Source organism: Oncorhynchus gorbuscha, linkage group LG11, assembly GCF_021184085.1.
Source record: "Oncorhynchus gorbuscha isolate QuinsamMale2020 ecotype Even-year linkage group LG11, OgorEven_v1.0, whole genome shotgun sequence".
NCBI classification, from domain to species: Eukaryota; Metazoa; Chordata; class Actinopteri; order Salmoniformes; family Salmonidae; genus Oncorhynchus; species Oncorhynchus gorbuscha.
In genome coordinates this window covers 10,714,149-10,721,648 of record NC_060183.1, presented here as the reverse complement: position 1 = coordinate 10,721,648, position 7,500 = coordinate 10,714,149, and the positions used below count along the sequence as shown (strand labels likewise).

At 47.0% G+C, this 7,500-nt stretch overlaps 1 long non-coding RNA gene across 1 annotated transcript in view; it reads right to left on the bottom strand.

The window, feature by feature from the left end:
* Positions 1-5,282, bottom strand: part of LOC124047541 — a 9,025-nt gene extending 3,743 nt beyond the window's left edge. Inside the window, exon 1 of the long non-coding RNA XR_006841104.1 lies at positions 4,625-5,282. This is a non-coding gene — a long non-coding RNA (uncharacterized LOC124047541). The remainder of the gene's footprint in view (positions 1-4,624) is intronic.
* Between the last annotated feature and the right edge of the window lie 2,218 nt (positions 5,283-7,500).

Below are 7,500 nucleotides of genomic sequence, written 5' to 3'. Positions count from 1 at the left end.
TATACTATATATTGTATGTGTATTTATATTATAATATATATTGTATGTTATATTTATATTATAATATATATTGTATGTTATATTTATATTATACTATATATTGTATGTGTATTTATATTATACTATATATTGTATGTGTATTTATATTATAATATATATTGTATGTGTATTTATATTATAATATATATTGTATGTTATATTTATATTATACTATATATTGTATGTGTATTTATATTATAATATATATTGTATGTGTATTTATATTATACTATATGTTGTATGTGTATTTATATTATAATATATATTGTATGTTATATTTATATTACACTATATATTGTATGTGTATTTATATTATACTATATGTTGTATGTGTATTTATATTATAATATATATTGTATGTGTATTTATATTATACTATATGTTGTATGTGTATTTATATTATAATATATATTGTATGTTATATTTATATTACACTATATATTGTATGTGTATTTATATTATACTATATGTTGTATGTGTATTTATATTATACTATATATTGTATGTGTATTTATATTATAATATATATTGTATGTGTATTTATATTACACTATATATTGTATGTTATATTTATATTATAATATATATTGTATGTGTATTTATATTATACTATATATTTTATGGATATTTATATTATACTATATTTTATGTATAATTATATTGTCCTATATGTTGTATGTATATTTCTATTATACTATACATTTTATGTATATTTCTATTATACTATATATTTTATATATATATATATATATTCTGTCCCTCTGGTCTATAATATATATTGTATGTGTATTTATATTATACTATATACTATATATTTTATGGATATTTATATTATACTATATTTTATGTATAATTATATTGTCCTATATGTTGTATGTATATTTCTATTATACTATACATTTTATGTATATTTCTATTATACTATATATTTTATATATATATATATATATTCTGTCCCTCTGGTCTGTCCCTCTGGTCTGTCCCTGTGGTCTGTCCCTGTGGTCTGGTCTGTCCCTGTGGTCTGTCCCTGTGGTCTGCCCCTGTGGTCTGTCCCTGTGGTCTGTCCCTCTGGTCTGTCCCTGTGGTCTGGTCTGTCCCTGTGGTCTGTTCCTGTGGTCTGGTCTGTCCCTCTGGTCTGTCCCTGTGGTCTGGTCTGTCCCTCTGGTCTGTCCCTGTGGTCTGGTCTGTCCCTCTGGTCTGTCCCTGTGGTCTGGTCTGTCCCTGTGGTCTGTCCCTGTGGTCTGCCCCTGTGGTCTGTCCCTGTGGTCTGTCCCTCTGGTCTGTCCCTGTGGTCTGTCCCTGTGGTCTGTCCCTGTGGTCTGTCCCTGTGGTCTGCCCCTGTGGTCTGTCCCTGTGGTCTGTCCCTGTGGTCTGTCCTTGTCGTCTGGTCTGTCCCTGTGGTCTGGTCTGGTCCTGTGGTCTGGTCCTGTGGTCTGTCCCTGTGGTCTGGTCCTGTGGTCTGGTCCTGTGGTCTGTCCCTGTGGTCTGGTCTGGTCCTGTGGTCTGGTCCTGTGGTCTGTCCCTGTGGTCTGTTTCTGTCCAGGCAGATTGGTCTTGTGATCTCCCTCATTGTTTCATGATTCACTATCCTCTGATACAATGAATCAGTTTTATTCCCTTCATCGTTAAGTTTTCCATCATTTTGCTTTGTTTGCCTCAAAGGCATAGTGAAGGAGGGGACTGTGATTAAGTGTGTCTCTCTGTACCCCCCTTATCTCCCCCTCTCTCTCTGTCTCCCCCTTATCTCCCCCTCTCTCTCTGTCTCCCCCTTATCTCCCCCTCTCTCTCTGTCTCCCCACACTCTGTCTCTCTCTGTCTCCCTTTATCTCCCCTCTCTCTCTGTCTTCCCCCACTCTGTCTCTCTCTGTCTCCCCCTTATCTCCCTATCTCTCTGTCTCCCCCACTCTGTCTCTCTCTGTCTCCCCCTTATCTCCCCCTCTCTCTGTCTCCCCCTTATCTCCCCCCTCTCTCTGTCTCCCCCACTCTGTCTCTCTCTGTCTCCCCCTTATCTCCCCCTCTCTCTCTGTCTCCCCCCACTCGATCTCTCTCTGTCTCCCCCTTATCTCCCCCTTCTCTCTCTGTCTCCCCCTTATCTCCCCCTTCTCTCTCTGTCTCCCCCATTATCTCCCCCTTCTCTCTCTCTCCCCCTTCTCTCTCTGTCTCCCCCATTATCTCCCCCTCTCTCTGTCTCCCCCACTCTGTCTCTCTCTGTCTCCCCCTTATCTCCCCCTTCTCTCTCTGTCTCCCCCTTATCTCCCCCTTCTCTATCTGTCTCCCCCATTATCTCCCCCTCTCTCTGTCTCCCCCATTATCTCCCCCTCTCTCTGTCTCCCCCATTATCTCCCCCTCTCTCTGTCTCCCCCATTATCTCCTCTCTCTGTCTCCCCCATTATCTCCCCTTCTCTCTCTGTCTCCCCCATTATCTCCCCCCTCTCTCTCTTTCTCCCCCATTATCTCCCCCTTCTCTCTCTGTCTCCCCCATTATCTCCCCCTCTCTCTGTCTCCCCCTTCTCTCTCTGTCTCCCCCTTCTCTCCCCCTTCTCTCTCTGTCTCCCCCATTATCTACCCCTTCTCTCTCCGCCTCCCCCATTATCTCCCCCCTCTCTCTGTCTCCCCCTTCTCTCTCTGTCTCCCCCTTCTCTCTCTGTCTCCCCCATTATCTCCCCCTCTCTCTGTCTCCCCCATTATCTCCCCCTCTCTCTGTCTCCCCATTATCTCCCCCTCTCTCTCTGTCTCCCCCATTATCTCCCCCTCTCTCTCTGTCTCCCCCATTATCTCCCTTCTCTCTCTGTCTCCCCATTATCTCCCCTTTCTCTCTCTGTCTCCCCCTTCTCTCCCCCTTCTCTCTCTCTGTCTCCCCCATTATCTCCCCCTCTCTCTCTGTCTCCCCCCACTCTGTCTCTCTCTGTCTCCCCCATTATATCCCCCCTCTCTCTGTCTCCCCCATTATCTCCCCCTCTCTCTCTGTCTCCCCCATTATCGCCCCCTCTCTCTCTGTCTCCCCCATTATCTCCCCACTCTATCTGTCTCCCCCTTCTCTCTCTGTCGCCCCCATTATCACCACCTTCTCTCTCTGTCTCCCCCTTCTCTCCCCCTTCTCTCTCTGTCTCCCCCATTATCTCCCCCTCTCTCTCTGTCTCCCCCACCCTGTCTCTCTCTGTCTCCCCCATTATCTCCCCCTCTCTCTGTCTCCCCCATTATCTCCCCCCACTCTGTCTCTCTCTGTCTCCCCCATTATCTCCCCCTCTCTCTGTCTCCCCCTTCTCTCTCTGTCTCCCCCATTATCTCCTGTCTCTGTCTCCCCCATTATCTCCCCCTTCTCTCTCTGTCTCCCCCATTATCTCCCCCCTCTCTCTGTCTCCCCATTATCTCCCCCTCTCTCTGTCTCCCCCTTCTCTCTCTATCTCCCCCTTCACTCCCCCCCCTCTCTCTCTTTCTCCCCCATTATCTCCCCCTTCTCTCTCTGTCTCCCCCTTCTCTCCCCCTTCTCTCTCTGTCTCCCCCATTATCTACCCCTTCTCTCTCTGTCTCCCCCATTATCTCCCCCCTCTCTCTGTCTCCCCCATTATCTCCCCCATCTCTCTGTCTCCCCATTATCTCCCCCTCTCTCTCTGTCTCCCCCCACTCTGTCTCCCCCATTATATCCCCCCTCTCTCTGTCTCCCCAATTATCTCCCCCTCTCTCTCTGTCTCCCCCATTATCTCCCCCTCTCTCTCTGTCTCCCCCATTATCTCCCCTCTATCTGTCTCCCCCTTCACTCTCTGTCTCCCCCATTATCTCCCCCTCTCTCGGTCTCCCCCATTATCTCCCCCTCTCTCTGTCTCCCCCATTATCTCCCCCTCCCCTTCTCTCCCCCTTCTCTCTCTGTCTCCCCCATTATCTCCCCCCTCTCTCTGTCTCCCCCATTATCTCCCCCTCTCTCTGTCTCCCCCATTATCTCCCCCTCTCTTTGTCTCCCCCATTATCTCCCCCTCTCTCTCTCTACTTTAACTTTGAATATCTGCAATGTTGAAGTGTTTATGTACCAAACAAAGAAACAAGCCATTTTCAACCACTATGCTTAGTCTTATTACATAACAACTGAGCGTGTCCATGTCCGATCGACATGAGTGTAAATAATATACACACAAACAGCAAAACATCACTGACGGACAACTTTACTGTATTACAAACCTTACCTTTGGAGTGAATGAGTTTAGATACAGAACAGACAGAACAGACAGGACAGATAGGACAGACGGGACAGACAACTTTACTGTATTACAAACCTTACCTTTGGAGTGAATGAGTTTAGATACAGAACAGACAGAACAGACAGGACAGATAGGACAGACGGGACAGACAACTTTACTGTATTACAAACCTTACCTTTGGAGTGAATGAGTTTAGATACAGAACAGACAGAACAGATAGGACAGATAGGACAGATAGGACAGACGGGACAGACGGGACAGACAACTTTACTGTATTACAAACCTTACCTTTGGAGTGAATGAGTTTAGATACAGAACAGACAGAACAGACAGGACAGATAGGACAGACGGGACAGACGGGACAGACAACTTTACTGTATTACAAACCTTACCTTTGGAGTGAATGAGTTTAGATGTGGAGTTTGACAAGTCCGCCTCTCCAACTTCAGTACAGATTGGATCTACTTCTCCCAAAGTTTCTCATTAAAAACCCTGGCAAACAGAGTCAAAGCAACAACAAATGGTTTCCTAAACTCTGGGATGGATTGTCTTTTCTCTCTCTCTCTCACCCTGCTCGTCTTCTTACTCCTCTCGTTCGTGTCGTCTCATCTCTGCTGTTCTGGCTCTTCACCTAATAATTCACTTGCTCCAGTTTTCCAGTTGGACTAAAATATTGTCTTTTGTTCTTTGACATCTCTGTGCCTGTCTGTCTGTCTGTCTGTCTGTCTGTCTGTCTGTCTGTCTGTCTGTCTGTCTGTCTGTCTGTCTGTCTGTCTGTCTGTCTGTCTGTCTGTCTGTCTGTCTGTCTGTCTGTCTGTCTGTCTGTCTGTCTGTCTGTCTGTCTGTCTGTCTGTCTGTCTTCACAGCAGTTTTCCTCTCTTTAAACGTCTGTGTTCACTTTCTAATTCTTTGTGCTGCACTCGTCTTCTGCCTCTACTCCCCCTCTCTCTCTGTAGTATCCTGCAGTAACTCTCTCCAGATTCTCTGCCTCTACTCCCCCTCTCTCTCTGTAGTATCCTGCAGTAACTCTCTCCAGATTCTCTGCCTCTACTCCCCCTCTCTCTCTGTAGTATCCTGCAGTAACTCTCTCCAGATTCTCTGCCTCTACTCCCCCTCTCTCTCTGTAGTATCCTGCAGTAACTCTCTCCAGATTCTCTGCCTCTACTCCCCCTCTCTCTCTGTAGTATCCTGCAGTAACTCTCTCCAGATTCTCTGCCTCTACTCCCCCTCTCTCTCTGTAGTATCCTGCAGTAACTCTCTCCCGATTCTCTGCCTCTACTCCCCCTCTCTCTCTCGCTCTCTCCTGGCACCATCTTTCCAAACTCATTCACTCTCTCTGTTTTCTCTTCCTTACACACACTCTCTCATTCTACATCCCCCTCCCTCCCTCTCTCTCTTCCCCTCTCTCTCTCTCTCTCTCTCCCTCTCTCTCCCTCTCCCTCTCCCTCTCTCTCTCTCTCTCTCCCTCTCTCTCTCTCTCTCTCTCTCTCTCTCTCTCTCTCTCTCTCTCTCTCTCTCTCTCTCTCTCTCTCTCTCTCTCTCTCTCTCTCTCTCTCTCTCTCTCTCTCCCGCTCACTTCTCTCTCTCCCTCTCTCTCCCTCTCCCTCTCCTCTCTCTCTCTCTCTCTCTCTCTCTCTCTCTCTCTCTCTCTCTCTCTCTCTCTCTCTCTCTCTCTCTCTCTCTCTCTCTCTCTCTCTCTCTCTCTCTCTCTCTCTCTCTCTCTCTCTCTCCCGCTCACTTTCTCTCTCTCTCTCTCTCTCCCGCTCACTTTCTCTCTCTCTCTCTCTCTCTCTCTGTTCTCTCTCTCTTTGGTCACCGTGGAGACCGTGTGTGTGTGTGTGTGTGTGTGTGTGTGTGTGTGTGTGTGTGTGTGTGTGTGTGTGTGTGTGTGTGTGTGTGTGTGTGTGTGTGTGTGTGTGTGTGTGTGTGTGTGTGTGTGTGTGTGTGTGTGTGTGTGTGTGTGTGTGTGTGCGTGCTCCATCCGTCTGCTCGTCTGCCAGCTGACACACGTATTCCTGAAGGGACATAGGATGTGTGTGTCTTAGCGTATTAGATCTCTTCTCAATGTCAACATGATACTAAAGCGAGTACTGCAGTCTACGACCATGAATCTAACACCCAAGTCAACTTCAAGAGGTACAGTAAAGCTGGAACTGTTTTGAAGATAAATGTGTATTTTCCCACTTAATTACAAGGCTTGTTATTCTTCCTTTCCTTGCTGTTCCATCGGATGTATTGGAGGTGTGGTCTCCTTCGCTACGGAAGAGTTCCTGACAACGAAACAGAGAACAATGTGGCTTCTCCTCCGGTCTGTTTGTGTGTGTTCTCTGTAAAAGAACCCTGAGGTACAGGGAGTGGGGCCTGTGTGTCGGTCAGGCAGAGTGATCTTTCAACCGGGTGAATGCAAATGTTTATTTTCCATCTCAATTGACTTTCTGTTGTTGGTGCATGCAGGAAAATGTTATGAAAGAATGTTATGCAGGAACGAATTCCCTATATTCTTTTAGAATGTCTCCATGGTTCTTAAACGCCCTTTTGTTCCCTGCATTTCCCTTTATACACAGGATTACATGACCATGGTACTTATCGACATATTACATATTTACTGGCAAAGCCACAGTGAATAATGCTCTCAACTCAACTCTTTTCCTCTCACCCTCTCCTCCTCTCACCCCTCTCCTCCTGTCATCGTCTCCCCTTCTCATCGTCTCCTCCTCTCACCCTCTCCTCCTCTCATCGTCTCCTCCCCTTCTCCTCGTCTCCTCCTCTCCTTGTCTCCTCCTCTCCTCGTCTCCTCCTCTTCTCATCTCCTCCTCTCCTTGTCTCCTCCCCTTCTCCTCTCCTCCTCCTCTCTCCCCTCTCCTCCTCTCACCCCTCTCCTCCTGTCATCGTCTCCCCTTCTCATCGCCTCCTCCTCTCCTTGTCTCCTCCTCTCCTCACCTCCTCCTCTCCTCATCTCCTCCTCTCCTTGTCTCCTCCCCTTCTCCTCTCCTCCTCCTCTCCTCCTCCTCTCCTCGACTCCTCGTCTCCTCACCTTCTCCTCTCATCCTCCTCTCCTCCTCTCCTCGACTCCTCCTCTCCTCCCCTTCTCCTCTCCTCCTCCTCTCCTCCTCCTCTCCTCCTCTCCTCCTCTCCTCCCCTTCTCATCGTCTCCTCCCCTTCTCATCGTCTCCTCCTCGTCTCCTCCTCTCCTCCCCTTCTCCTCCTCTCCTCATCTCCTCCTCTCCTCTTCTCGACTCCTCGTCTCCTCCCCTTCTTGTTGTCTCTT